At 42.8% G+C, this 14,442-nt stretch overlaps 1 pseudogene; it reads left to right on the forward strand.

Moving 5' to 3' along the window:
- LOC109907033 (voltage-dependent L-type calcium channel subunit alpha-1D-like) overlaps positions 1-13,991 on the forward strand; it is a 47,578-nt pseudogene extending 33,587 nt beyond the window's left edge.
- The last annotated feature ends 451 nt before the right edge of the window (positions 13,992-14,442 follow it).

Genomic DNA, 14,442 nt, shown 5'->3' on the forward strand with positions numbered 1-14,442 from the left:
CTCTAGTATCTGTAATCTGATTACAATATCTTTGCTGGTAATGTAACTGGTTACAGTTTTTGTAATCATATTAAATGTAACTGATTGCATGTACATGTAATCAGTTACTCCTCAACCCTGGTATCGAGTGAGAAATGGCCTTTCACATGTGTGTAAATATTTGTGTGTGTTGTTTGAGTCGCTCTGCGTGATGTGCTGTCATCATCTTCTACATGTGGCTACTGCCACATTGCTTAGAAATGACAAAGATGTTGTAAAATGCCAGATGTCCGGCAACTAAGATGGTGAGGAACCTCCTCTCGAGGTGCAAAAAGTGGATTTAATATTTCCCTGAATATTCTCTGTTTTTTGGAGTTTCACCTGCAACTGGAAACAGAAGACACTGGTGCCTTCCGAAACAGGAATTATGAAAAGTATCGGCAAGTAAAGGTTGGTCGAAAATACTGGAGCTGTACCATGCTTTTCAATGGACCATTGGATCAAAGGCCATCACAAGGTAGTTAGCTAGCTATGCAGATGGATGTAAGATTTGATCAGCTGTCGGTGTGTGTGTCGGTGTATCGATGTGTTATATTGACATAATACTGTAACAGCACTCTCTGCTGGTCAGACAAGAACAAGTCTTTGTGATTCATTCTCACACTCTTATCTGCCTCCTCTTATATTCTCAGTTCCAGCGCTATCTCTGTGGTCAAGATTTTCAGGGTACTCAAAGTGCTCAGGCCTCTTCGAGCAATCAACAGAGCCAAAGGACTCAAGGTAATAGTTTGAACACTTTGACCACCTCTCTCTTGCTCTCTCAAATACAGTTGAAGTCTGAAGTTTACATACACTTAGGTTGGAGTCATTAAAACTCGTTTTTCAACCACTCCACAAATTTCTTGTTAACAAACTATAGTTTTGGCAAGTCGGTTAGGACATCTACTTTGTGCATGACACAGGTAATTGTTCCAACAATTGTTTACAGACAGATTATTTCACTTATAATTCACAGTTTCACAATTCCAGTGGGTCAGAAATGTACATACATTAAATTGACTGTGCCTTTAAACAGCTTGGAAAATTCCAGAAAACTATGTCATGGCTTTAGAAGCTTCTGATAGGCTAATTTACATAATTTTAGTCAATTGGAGGTGTACCTGTGGATGTATAACAAGGCCTACCTTCAAACTCAGTGCCTCTTTGCTTGACATCATGGGAAAATCAAAAGAAATCAGCCAAAACCTCCGAAAAAAAATGTAGACCTCCACAAGTCTGGTTCATCCTTGGGAGCAATTTCCAAACGCCTGAAGGTACCACTTTCATCTGTACAAACAATAGTACGCAAGTATAAACACCATGGGACCACGCAGCTGTCATACCTCTCAGGAAGGAGAAGTGTTCTGTCTCCTAGAGATGAACGTACTTTGGTGCAAATACAAAGCATGGGGGTGGCAGCATCATGTTGTGGGGGTTCTTTGCTGCAGGAGGGACTGGTGCACTTCACAAAATAGATGGTATCAGGAGGATGGAAAATGTTGTGGATATATTGAAGCAACATCTCAAGACATCAGTCAGGAAGTTAAAGCTTGGTCGCAAATGGGTCTTCCAAATGGACAATGACACCAAGCATGCTTCCAAAGTCCAAAATGGCTTAAAGGACAACAAAGTCAAGGTATAGGGTGGCCATCACAAAGCCCTGACCTCAATCTTATAGAAAATTGTGTGCAGAACTGAAAAAGCGTGTGCGAGCAAGGAGGCCTACAAACCAGACTCAGTTACACCATCTCTGTCAGGAGGAACGGGCCAAAATGTATTTATTGTGGGAAGCTTGTGGAAGGCTACCCAAAACGTTTGACCCAAGTTAAACAATTTAAAGACAATGCTAACAAATACTAATTGAGTGTATATAAACTTCTGACCCACTGGGAATGTGATGAAAGAAATAAAAGCTGAAATAAATCATTCTCTCTGCTATTATTCTGACATGTCACATTCTTAAAATAAAGTGGTGATCCTAACTGACCTAAGACAGGGATTTCTTACTAGGATTAAATGTCAGGAATTGTGAAAAGCTGAGTTTAAATGTATTTGGCCAAGGTGTATGTAAACTTCTGACTTCAACTGTAACTGCAAACGTGGTCTTGTCTCTGCTTTTGTTGGCAGAATGTAGTGCAGTGCGTGTTTGTGGCAATCAAAACAATCGGAAACATCTTGATCGTCACAACGCTCCTCCAGTTCATGTTTGCCTGTATTGGAGTGCAGCTCTTCAAGGTACTTGGTCATTGCTTTTAGCAGTACTTTGAAAATATTCTGTATGTTGTCTTCTCATTATAAAGCCATGTGTTGTTCTGCTCTGTGTGTCACAGGGAAGATTCTACAGTTGCACTGATGAAGCTAAACACACTCCATATGAGTGCATGTAAGACTTCATATTTTGTCATTTATTTGTCTTTTAGCCAATGCATCACTCAAATTCCTGTCATGACATACTACAGTATATGTGATTTACTAATAAGCATAGCTTTGTGTGTGTGTGTCTGCGTGTTTTGTGTTTTAGGGGAACGTTTGTGGTGTATAAGGACGGTGATATGAATCACCCTATGGTGAGAGAGAGGAAATGGCAAAACAGTGAATTCAACTTTGACAATGTGCTGCAGGGCATGCTGGCCCTGTTCACTGTGTCTACATTTGAAGGCTGGCCGCAGTGAGTACCAAGACCACACATTAGTACATATGATGACTATCTGTTTATATATTAAAGTTTTCATCTCTCCCATTATAAACTCGTAGGCTGCTGTACAAGGCCATCGACGCCAATGCAGCGAACCATGGCCCTATTTACAACTACCGTGTGGAAATCTCCATATTCTTCATAATCTACATCATCATCATCGCCTTCTTCATGATGAACATCTTCGTGGGCTTCGTCATCATCACGTTCCGTGAACAGGGAGAATCTGAGTTCAAAAACTGTGAACTGAACAAAAATCAAGTTAGTCCTTTTCGTTGATGAACTTATTTTGACGTTCGTCACAATCACAAAGCTACTGTACCTTATCATGTCAAAGGAAGTCAGTCTACTAAGAATGCGAGTGATCACTTCACCTCCCACCTTCCCTGTGTCTCCTGTCCTGCCCACCACAGAGACAATGTGTACAGTACGCTCTGAAAGCCAAGCCCATCAAGATCTACATTCCCAGAAACCCATCCCAGCTAAAGTTCTGGAAAATCATCGCCTCCAGCCAGTTTGAGTACATCATGTTTGTCTTAATTCTTCTCAACACCCTCACCTTGGCTGTGCAGGTACAATACTGCAGTTTCAACTACACCTAGTCATAATGTATGCATAATGTACATTGAACCAAAATATAAACGCAACATGTAAAGTGTTGGTCCCATGTTTCATGAGCTGAGATAAAATATCCCATGCATTTTCCATGCTCACAAAAAGCTTATTTCTCTCAAATTTTGTGCACAAATGTATTTACATCCCTGTTAGTAAGCATTTCTCCTTTGCCAAGATAAACCATCTACCTGATAGGTGTGGCATATCACAAAGCTGATTAAACATAATTAAACAGGTGCACATTGTCCCGGGGACAATAAAAGGCCACTCTAAAATGTGCAGTTTTGTCACACAACACAATGCCACAGTTTTGAGGGAGCATGCAATTTGTATGCTGACTGCAGGAACGTCCACCAGAGTTGTTACCAGAGAATTGAATGTTAATTTTTCTACCATAAGCCGCCTCCAACATCGTTTTAGAGAATTTGTCAGTAGGTCCAACTGACCTCACAACCGCAGACCACGTGTATCGCGTTATGTGGGCAAGCGCTTTGCTGATGTCAACGTCGTGAACAAAGTGGCCCACGGTGTCGGTGGGGTTACGATATGGGCAAGCACAAACTACGGACAACTAACACAATTGCATTTTATCAATGACAATATGAATGCACAGAGATAATGTGACGAGATTCTGAGGCCAATTGTCGTGCCATTCATCTGCCGCCATCCCCTCATGTTTCAGCATGACAATGCATGGCCCCATGCTGCAAGGATCTGTACACAATTCCTGGAAGCTGAAAATGTCCCAGTTCTTCCATGGCCTGCATAAACACCAGACATGTCACCCATTGAGCATGTTTGGGATGCTCTGGATCGCCTTGTACGAAAGCATGCTGCAGTTCCCGCCAATATCCAGCAACTTCGCACAGCCATTGAAGAGGAGTGGGACAACATTCCACAGGCCACAATCAACAGCCTGTCCAATTCTATGTGAAAGAGATGTGTCGCACTGCATGAGGGAAATGCTGGTCACACCAGATACTGACTGGTTTTCTGAATAACACCCCTACCTTTTTTTTAAGGTATCTGTGACCAACAAATGCATATCTGTATTCCCAGTCATGTGACATCCACAGATTAGGGCCTAATGAATTTATTTCAATTGACGGATTTCCTTATATGAACCGTAACTCTGTTACGGTTTTCTTCCGTCGAAAGAGAGTCGGACCAAAATGCAGCGTGGTATTCTCAAAACATATTTAATAATGAAAAAACACAATAATACAACACAAGAAACAGACCGTGAAAACCTATACAGCCTATCTTGTGACAACTAACACAGAGACAGGAACAATCACCCACAAACACACAGTGAAACCCAGGCTACCTAAATATGGTTCCCAATCAGAGACAACGAGAATCACCTGACTCTGATTGAGAACCGCCTCAGGCAGCCATAGACTATGCTAGACACCCCACAAAACCTTAAGACAAAAACGCACCACAAAAACCCATGTCACACCCTGGCCTGACCAAATAAATGAAGACAAACATAATATACTACGACCAAGGCGTGACAAACTCAGTAAAATCTTTGAAATTGTTGCATGTTGCGTTTACATTTTTGTTCAGTATATATTACAACAGGAATAAGATTGTAAACTGTTTACATGTATTGCCCTGCAGCATTATGAGCAGTCTAAAACATTCAACTCTGTGATGGACATCCTCAACTTGATCTTCACAGCCCTATTTACCATAGAGATGGTCATCAAGCTACTGGCTCTCAGAACACATGTGAGTTCAACAGGCTTTCACTGGACACATGTTGATATCAATACAGTGTTCTAATGTTCCATGTTCTAATGTTCCGATACCATGTTCTAATGTTCCATGCTGTTGACTGTGTTTGTGTGTGTCTGTATATCCAGCAATATTTCATTGATGCTTGGAACACCTTTGATGCTCTGATAGTTGTGGGCAGTGTGCTAGACATCATGGTCTCAGAGCTTAGTGTGAGTACTATCTCTGTATCTCCTTTAGCTACTTCATGTTACATCATCTCTTGCATCTTCAGCCATTTCTTTACGTTAGGGAAACATGTGATGCTTAGAAAACGCTTGGAAGATAGACCTGCAACACTATTTGTGTACAGTTATTCATTGTAACTTCTCAAGGTCAGTTTAACAAACACATTGCTTTATAATAATCTTGTGTAGAGTTTGCTACAGTCAGAATAACTGTTGGATGTTCATATGTCAGGGCTCTCCCGCCCTGTTCCTGGAAAGCCACCCTCCTGTAGGTTTTCGCTCCAACCTTCATTATAACTAACCATCATATCAACCAGCTAATTATTAGAATCAGCTGTGCTAGATTAGAGTTGTAATGTAAACCTACAGAATGGGAGCTCTGCAGGAACAGGGTTGGAGAGCTCTGATATATGACATCTAATGTCTATTTTTCTGCTTTTTTTCTATTTCCAAGGGTGGAGATGAGGATGGAGAAGTAAGACCACGACAGGGACACAACTCTCTCCTCTCTGTCTGTCTCTCTCACCTTCTTCTCTCTCTTTCTGCCTCTCTTTTTCTCTCTGTCACTCTCTCTTTCAAAAAAAACATTTCCTTTAATCTCTCTCAATAAATTGTGTGAAAACAAGCTTCTGTTCCCTAAACCTCTGTGTTTCTGTCCAGGCCATTGAGGCCGCAGCCAAAGCCGCAGCTGTAGCTGTACCTGGAGCACCGCCCGGGGCCAAGAAGGAAAGCGGAAAAGTATCCATCACATTCTTCCGTTTGTTCCGAGTCTTGCGATTGGTCAAGCTGCTCAGCAAAGGGGAGGGCATTCGAACCCTCCTCTGGACTTTTGTCAAGTCCCTCCAGGTCAGTGCTATGCTCAGGCAGATGTCAAGATGAGACAGACAGACATGCACAGTGTTGATTTATATTTTGTAAATAAAATGTACGTTTCTACCTCTCACAGGCCTTGCCATATGTCGGTCTCCTTATTGCTATGATCTTCTTCATCTACGCTGTGATCGGCATGCAGGTGGGTCTCCTCCCATGTATTGTATCCCCTTCAAAAGTATTTAAAATGCAGCTGGTGACAATATGGCCTATGCTCACACCTTTTGCAGACATTTGGAAAGATTGCTATAGATGACAACTCGCATATCAACAGGAACAACAACTTTCAGACCTTCTTCATGTCTGTCCTACTGCTCTTCAGGTGAGCTCTGCAGGAGAGAGAGAGATAGTAAATAGGTAGAAACTCAACCACCTTTTCCTTTTCTCCCGTAGCTATCCACTCTTCATTTCCCCTCTGTTCTCTTCTTTTCTCTTCTCTGCAGCCTCTCCTCTTCCCATTCTCTCCTCTCCTCTCCCTCCTGTGTCTTCTTTACGTTCCTCAGTCCTAATGTGTGTGCTGTTCCTGCAGGTGTGCAACCGGAGAGCAGTGGCAGGAGATCATGTTGGCAGCGTTGCCAGGGAGACGCTGTGACCCCGAGTCAGACTTTGAGCCAGGGGAGGAGAGCATGTGCGGCAGCAACCTGGCCTACATCTACTTCATCAGCTTCTTCATGCTCTGCGCTTTCCTGGTGAGGGAGAGGGGAAGGGAGAGAGGAGGTGGTGTCAGAGGAAGGAGGGGAAATCTGTATGTGAGAGGTCTCTGTTGCGAAAGAGAAGTTTATCTCAATGAGACCAACCTGTATAAATAAGGGAAAAATAAAGAAATGTTGAAGCAGACCGGCTGTGATCAATACACTCCGTGTTCCTCTTCTCAGATCATTAACTTGTTCATTGCTGTCATCATGGACAACTTTGAGTACCTGACCAGGGATTGGACCGTACTGGGTACTCATCACCTGGACGAGTTCAAACGAGTCTGGTCGGATTATGACCCAGAGGCCACGTAAGAGACGACTCTCTGTATCTATTTTTTTTTTTTTTTCAAATCATGTATTTTAATTCCTTTCTCTGTTGCAGGGGTCGAATCAAACATATCGATGTGGTCACTATGCTGCGCAGGATCCAGCCACCCCTTGGTTTTGGCAAACTGTGCCCCCATCGTGTGGCTTGCAAGGTAGGGCAGATCATATTTTAATGTTAAAAGTTGCATAAATGAAAAAGTATAATAAACGTATTAGCTTGAATTATTTGTATAATTGAATGTTTGATATATGTCAGATAGTGTGCAGTGATAATGCTATCCTTAAAATTATGTTTTATTCATCAAAGTCAGACTCCCACTTAATACAGTATATCAAGACAGGCTACATGTCCTACAGTCTCTCTCTACCCATACAAGCCTGTCTAATCTAGCAGATCAGTGGAATTTACTCCCTCAGCCTTGGCTGCCTTTCCTCCTCTTCCCCCTGCCAATCCAATTAAACCCTCCCTCTCTCTTCCTTCTCCACTTCCTCTCCCCTCCTCCCTTTCTACCACTCTTCCTCTCATCTGCTTGCTTGTCCTGTCAGAGGCTGGTTGCTATGAACGTGCCGCTGCACAGCGATGGGACAGTCACCTTCAACGCTACCCTGTTTGCGCTGGTCAGAACCTCGCTCAAGATCAAGACTGACGGTCAGCCAGCACACACACACACAGTATATCATTCACACATCATTATTTAGTGCAGTGGTGCTTGCAGCCTTTACTCCTGTGTTTTTAAAGGTCTTGTGTCACTCCACTAGGGCCTGTTGACCAGGACAACGAGGAGCTCAGGGCCATCATTAAGAAGATATGGAAGCGCACTAAACCCAAGCTCCTTGAAGAGGTCATTCCACCCCCTAGAGGTAAAACTCAGGAGGTGCCTTTTTTAACCAACTAGACAGAGACTTATAATTGTATACTACCGTATAACCACACAGACCACTCTAATGGTAGTTTTAAAGTTACAGAAATACAGGTTTCTTTCTGTATCTCACTAGGATATTTGTCTGTGTTTTTTATCTTAGTCCTTCTCTATCACTTTCCCATTTGCCTCCCTTTGTTTAAAATGATTTTTTCCCCATTCTCCTCCTCTGTGACGATTCTTCCTGACTTAGGGGAAGAGGTCACTTGTGGGAAGTTCTATGCCAGCTTCTTGATCCAGGACTACTTTAAGAAGTTCCGCAAGAGGAAGGAGCGGGAGAGGAAGAAGAAGGGAAAGGACAAGAAAGACTCTCTCCAGGTATACCAGTTACCTGTTTACACGTGTTGCTGTGTGTGTGTTTGTGTATCACACTTTTTGTGTGTGTGTGTGGCAGGCAGGGCTACGGTCACTGCAGGCACTTGCCCCAGAGTTGCATCTGGCCTTGGCAATGGAGGGAGAGGAGGAGGAGGGTATGGAGGGAGAATTGGACGAAGAGTTTTTCAAAGTAAGTATCTCCTATTGACTGTCATTAGTGTATCAAAACAGTATGTACTGACATTTTTAAAATTTCGCCTTTATTTAACCAGGTAGGCCAGTTGAGAACAAGTTCTCATTTACAACTGTGACCTGGCCAAGATAAAGCAAAGCAGTGCAACACAAACAACATCACAGAGTTATACATGGAATAAACAAACTTACAGTCAATAACACAATAGAAAAAAGGCAATAATTAGGCTATAGTAGCGAAGTAATTACAATTTAGCAAATTAACACCGGACACTGATAGCACTGATAGATGTGCAAGTAGAAATACTGGTGTGCAAGAAGAGCAAAAAAGTAAATAAAAAACAATATGGGGATGAGGTAGGTAGATTGGATGGGCTATTTACAGATGGGCTGTGTACAGCTGCAGCGATCGGTTAGCTGCTCAGATAGCTGATGTTTAAAGTTAGTGAGGGAGATATGTCTCCCACTTCAGTGATTTTTGCAATTCGTTCCAGTCATTGGCAGCAGAGAACTGGAAGGAAAGGCGGCCAAAATTCTGTCTTTTCTATTTTGACATTGATCAAATATGCAAATATCACTTACAGTAGGTAAACATAAATGTTTCTATAGTATTTACAATAAGCAGCAGTTGACTGTATATTAAAGCTGATCTCTCTGTTTTCCCCTTCCTTCAGAATGAAAATGTTTTTGAAGATCCAGGCACCTCTGCCACCAATACTTCATCCACCACTCCCATACCAGGTGACATGGAGGAGTCCACCACCATCGTTTTCATGGAGCCCTTCATCGAGCCCACTATATTCAGCGACGTTGTCACAGAACAGCCATTAGCAGCCAGTGAGAGATCAGAATCAGCTCTGTCATCCTTTGATGTGGTGGTTGAACAGCCAATGAGATCTGAGGCCCTCCTTCCACCAGAAGAAGCACCAGCCCCATCCCCGCCCCACCCAGCCGCATCACCACCAAAAGATCCATCCCTTCCCCAACCAGCACCGAACCCATCCCCATCCCCTCCCCAACCAGCACCAGCCCCACCCCCAACACAGGCCCCATCCCCTCCCCAACCAGTACCAGCCCCACCCCCACCACAGGCCCCATCCCCTCCCCAACCAGCACCAGCCCCACCCCAACCAGCACCAGCCCCACCCCCACCACAGATTGCTTCTCCGCCACAAATGGTTGCCCAATCCCAACCTCAAATAGTGATAGCCCCACCAGAACCAGAGGCAGCTCAAATAGTGTTAGAGGCAGCCGCTGCCCCACCTCAACCAGAGCTAGTGATGGAGGGAAGAGGAGGTGAAACTTATGCTGCACAGCAGGTGTACTACCAACAGTACCCAGTGGGCATGCTAACAAACGACGGGTAAGTGGGAAGGGGAGAGAGGCAGATCTACGTTAATGAAGCTTAGTTGAAGAGCGTGCATGTGTGCGTGCGTGCATAAGTGTTCCCTTTCCCTTCACAGGTATGCATATCAAGAGCAACCTGCAGCATCCCATATCCCACCAGAGTACATGCAGAGTCATTCTCCTAACTTCACCAATGGGAGTGTTGCAGGAGTACCCTACGGAAATGGAAATGGCATGAATGGGAATGGCTATAATGGCGCTATGAATGGTATGAATGGAGGTAGCATGAGAGGCTACACAGGTAATGGTTACATAGGAAACGGCTACAATGGAAACGGCTACAATGGAAACGGCTACAATGGCAACGGCTACAATGGAAACGGATTGGAGCCGTATGTCCGGAGACGTGTTCTTCCTCCCACTCCTGCAGGTAATCATCACATGGTCTCAGTCTTTCTCCTCAACACCAGTAGAATCAGTAGAACTAGAAACACCCAGTGACCGTCTTAGTACATTTCCATGTATTTTCCCTTCCAGGTCGTAAGCCGCCCTCCTTTAACATCCAGTGTCTGCGGGCACAGCACAGCGAGGGTGACATCCCCATCCCTGGCACATATGAGAGTAACTCACCCCCATGCAGATCCAGACTGGTGAGAAACACACACATGCAAAAGAATAGTCAACAAATACTCACTGAATCAAAGAGAAATTTTAATGTAATAATAGAAATCAAGATTTGAGTAATTTTCCTCTTGGCGTTGTCATCCTTCGTCCTCCAGACCCTTGACTCCCGCCGCAGCAGTGTCTCCTCCATATCCTCGGCCTCCTGGGCCAACAATGGAGGAGGACCTGCAGGGTCAATGCCAGGAGCAGGGGTGTCAGCAACATCAGCAGCAGCCGCAAAGAGAGGGCGTCTGCTCTACGCCCCTCTGATGCTGGTGGATGAGGCCGGGGGCACCCAGCAGCTGTGGGGAGACAGGACCCAGGCCACCTCCAGCCTCCCTGCTATTGCAACTAGGCCCAGTGGCTGGTACCCTGGAGCCCCAACACTCCCCATGCACACGCCACAGAACAGGAGCTACACCAACGGCAGAGTGCCCTCCCAGATCAGCCAAAGACTCATAGAGAAAGGCAGTGCAAACAGCCTGGTGGAGTCGGTAAGTGATGAATAAAACAAAACGTCCAGCTAAAAGTCACCTAAAAATCCCAAGGCTACATATTGTTTACCGGTAGGCTATACCTTATCTGCCTAATGGTGAGTGGAGGAGTCAAGTGCACTCCAAGCGTCAGTAATTTACCTGAAAATTTGCTTTGCTTTCCAAAAAAGTATATTTGCCTTAGTCCGTGATTATGAATACTCAATAAACACTTGTATGCTGTAGGTTGTTGGGATATGGAAATATATATGGAGAGAGAGACTGATAGAGAGAGAGAGATTTGTGTTCAGTGTTTCACTACTCTTCTTACTCTCCCACAGATCCTGATATCAGAAGGCTTGGGCCTCTATGCAAGAGACCCAAAGTTTGTGAACTTCGCCAAGCGGGAGATCGCTGACGCATGTAACATGACCATTGATGAGATGGAAAACGCAGCCACAGATCTGCTGACCCGTTCTACTGGACAGCCAATAGGACGCTTTGAGGAGGAGCTGGCAGATGAGATGAACTGTGTGATTTCCTACTGAGAGAGAGGAAACAGAGAGCGAGAGGTAGGGAGAGTAGGAGGGCAATGAGATAGAGCCTTACCTCTCCATCAACATGGGGGGGTAAGAATGCTGTCGCAAGCTATTGATCTTAGGAAACGGTCTATATCTCTTTGATCATGCTATTTTTCTTTTCCAGATCTTCTGTTAATTTGGCTTTGTTGAAAGCATCAGTGTGTCTTGAACAAGAGTCTGAAAGAACCATTGTGAATTAGACGGCATATACAGTACAGAGCCCAACTATTGAGGTTTGGCCTCAATACTCTTTACACATTATTCTAGTGTAAGAGTGTACTGTACTATAGCCTGCCGAACATGATTGCAATTCGTATTCTACTATGAAGTAGTTTATTGCTATTTTCAAAAGCGGCATTTTTGGATTGTATTTCCATTTTTGGTACTGTTCTAGAATTACTGTCACTTATACACCCAAATCATACAATAACCCTGCTAGGGTCATAAAAACATATTAAAAGCTGGCATAAATAAAAAATATATATAAAAAAATAACTGTCTATAGTTCAAGTGAGCTCCACTTGTAACCATAGATAATGAAAATGGGTTTATGTGTGTCATGTCAGTTGCCCAGTGAAGCATTAGCATAGCATTAACAGTAGACTTTTGAACCATGTCATGTCATATGAACCTTTTTAGTGCAGGGGTTTCGCTAGCGGAACACCTCGACAACATTCCGCTGAAGAGGCAGCTTACGAAATTCATAAATATTTTTTTGAAATATGTAACTTTCACACATGAACAAGTCCAATACAGCAAATGAAAGATAAACATCTTGTTAATCTACCCATTGTGTCCGATTTCAAAAATGCTTTACAGCTAAAGCACAACATATGATTGTTAGATCACCGCCAAGTCGAAAAAACACACAGCCATTTTTCCAGCCAAAGATAGGAGTCACAAGAAGCAAAAATATAGATAAAATTAATCACTAACCTTTGATGATCTTCATCAGATGACACTCATAGGACATAATGTTACACAATACATGTATGTTTTGTTCGATAATGTGCATATTTATATCCAAAAATCTCAGTTTACATTGGCGCCTTACGTGCAGTAATGTTTTGATTCCAAAACATCCAGTGATTTTGCAGAAATACTCATAATAAACATTGATAAAAGATTCACAGAATTAAAGATAGACTTCTTAATGCAACCGCTGTGTCAGATTTCAAAAAAACTTTACGGAAAAAGCATAATCTGAGAACGGCGCTCAGAATCCAAAACAGCCAGAGGAATATCCGCCATTTTGGAATCAACAAATTTAGAAACAACACCATAAATATTCACTTACCTTTGATTTTCATCAGAAGGCACTCACAGGAATCCCAGTTCGACAATAAATGACTGATTTGTTCCATAAAGTTCCATCATTTATGTATGTATGGAATCAATCATTAGGATGTTTTTAACATAAAACATCAATAATGTTCCAACCGGAGAATTCCTTTGTCTTCAGAAAAGCACTGGAACGAGAAGTAACTCTGTCGGGAGCGCGCGTCATGAGACCAAGGCACTCTGCCAGACCACTGACTCAGAGGTCTTATGAGCCCCTCCTTTATAGTAGAATCCTCAAACCAGTTTCTAAAGACGGTTGACATCTAGTGGAAGCCCTAGGAAGCGCAACCTCATCCATATCTCAATGTGTACTCGGTAGGCCAGGCTTTGAAAAACTACAAACCTCAGATGTCCCACTTCCTGGTTGGATTTTTCTTAGATTTTCGCCTGCCATATGAGTTCTGTTATACTCACAGACATCATTCAAACAGTTTTAGAAACTTCAGAGTGTTTTCTATCCAATACTAATAATAATATGCATATATTAGCATCTGGGACAGAGTAGGAGGCAGTTCACTCTGGGCATGCTATTCATCCAAAAGTGAAAATGCTGCCCCCTATCTCAAAAAGTTTAAATCAACAGAAACCCCAAAGAAGATTCTCATGACAGTCATGTTAATGGTTTCTCTCTAGGTTTCTTCCTAGGTTCCTGCCTTTCTAGGGAGTTTTTCCTAGCCACTGTGCTTCTACATCTGCATTGCTTGCTGTTTGGGGTTTTAGGCTGGGTTTCTGTATAGCACTTGGTGACAACTGCTGATGTTAAAGGGGCTTTATAAAATACATTTGATTGATTGATTTATCTCCCTCAGTGAGAAACTTTGAAATAGTATTTATGTACGTATATGGTTAACAGGAACGCAACTTGTAAATGTAATAATAACAATTATTAGATTTATTTTATTGTGACTGCTAACACTTTGAACTGTCAGGTATTTGTGTGTACAGTAATAAAGTGTAATGTACTTTTTCTCAAAGTTGTCATGTAGCTAGTTCATTTAGTAGCAGTAGCAATAAGGCCGGAATTTAATAATGCAAATACTGGAGACATGGGCTTTTCATAAAGAATTGGCATAACTCTACATAATTATAGAGGGTGTAACATTTCATGATTTTAAGGAACATCATAAAATAAACACATGAATTGCAAAATGACTCATTAGTGCCTTAACAGATGGAGAACATCTGTGTTTCCTTGGCCCACTCAGTTCCACATTTAGAAACTCCTCTTTAATTACCATGACAACACTTGGCTTAGTGGCTGATTTTCAGGTGTTTTTGTTTTCAGCAAAGAAGATAAATAAAGATGTATATGACTGGCCATATTAAACTGAGAAACATGGTAATGGTTAAAAAGCATACATCTTTTGTCAAATTAACCTCCAAGGGGACGGTTGAGCTAACGTGCGCTAATGTGATTAGC

The sequence above is a fragment of the Oncorhynchus kisutch genome, linkage group LG17, assembly GCF_002021735.2.
Source record: "Oncorhynchus kisutch isolate 150728-3 linkage group LG17, Okis_V2, whole genome shotgun sequence".
NCBI classification, from domain to species: domain Eukaryota; kingdom Metazoa; phylum Chordata; class Actinopteri; order Salmoniformes; family Salmonidae; genus Oncorhynchus; species Oncorhynchus kisutch.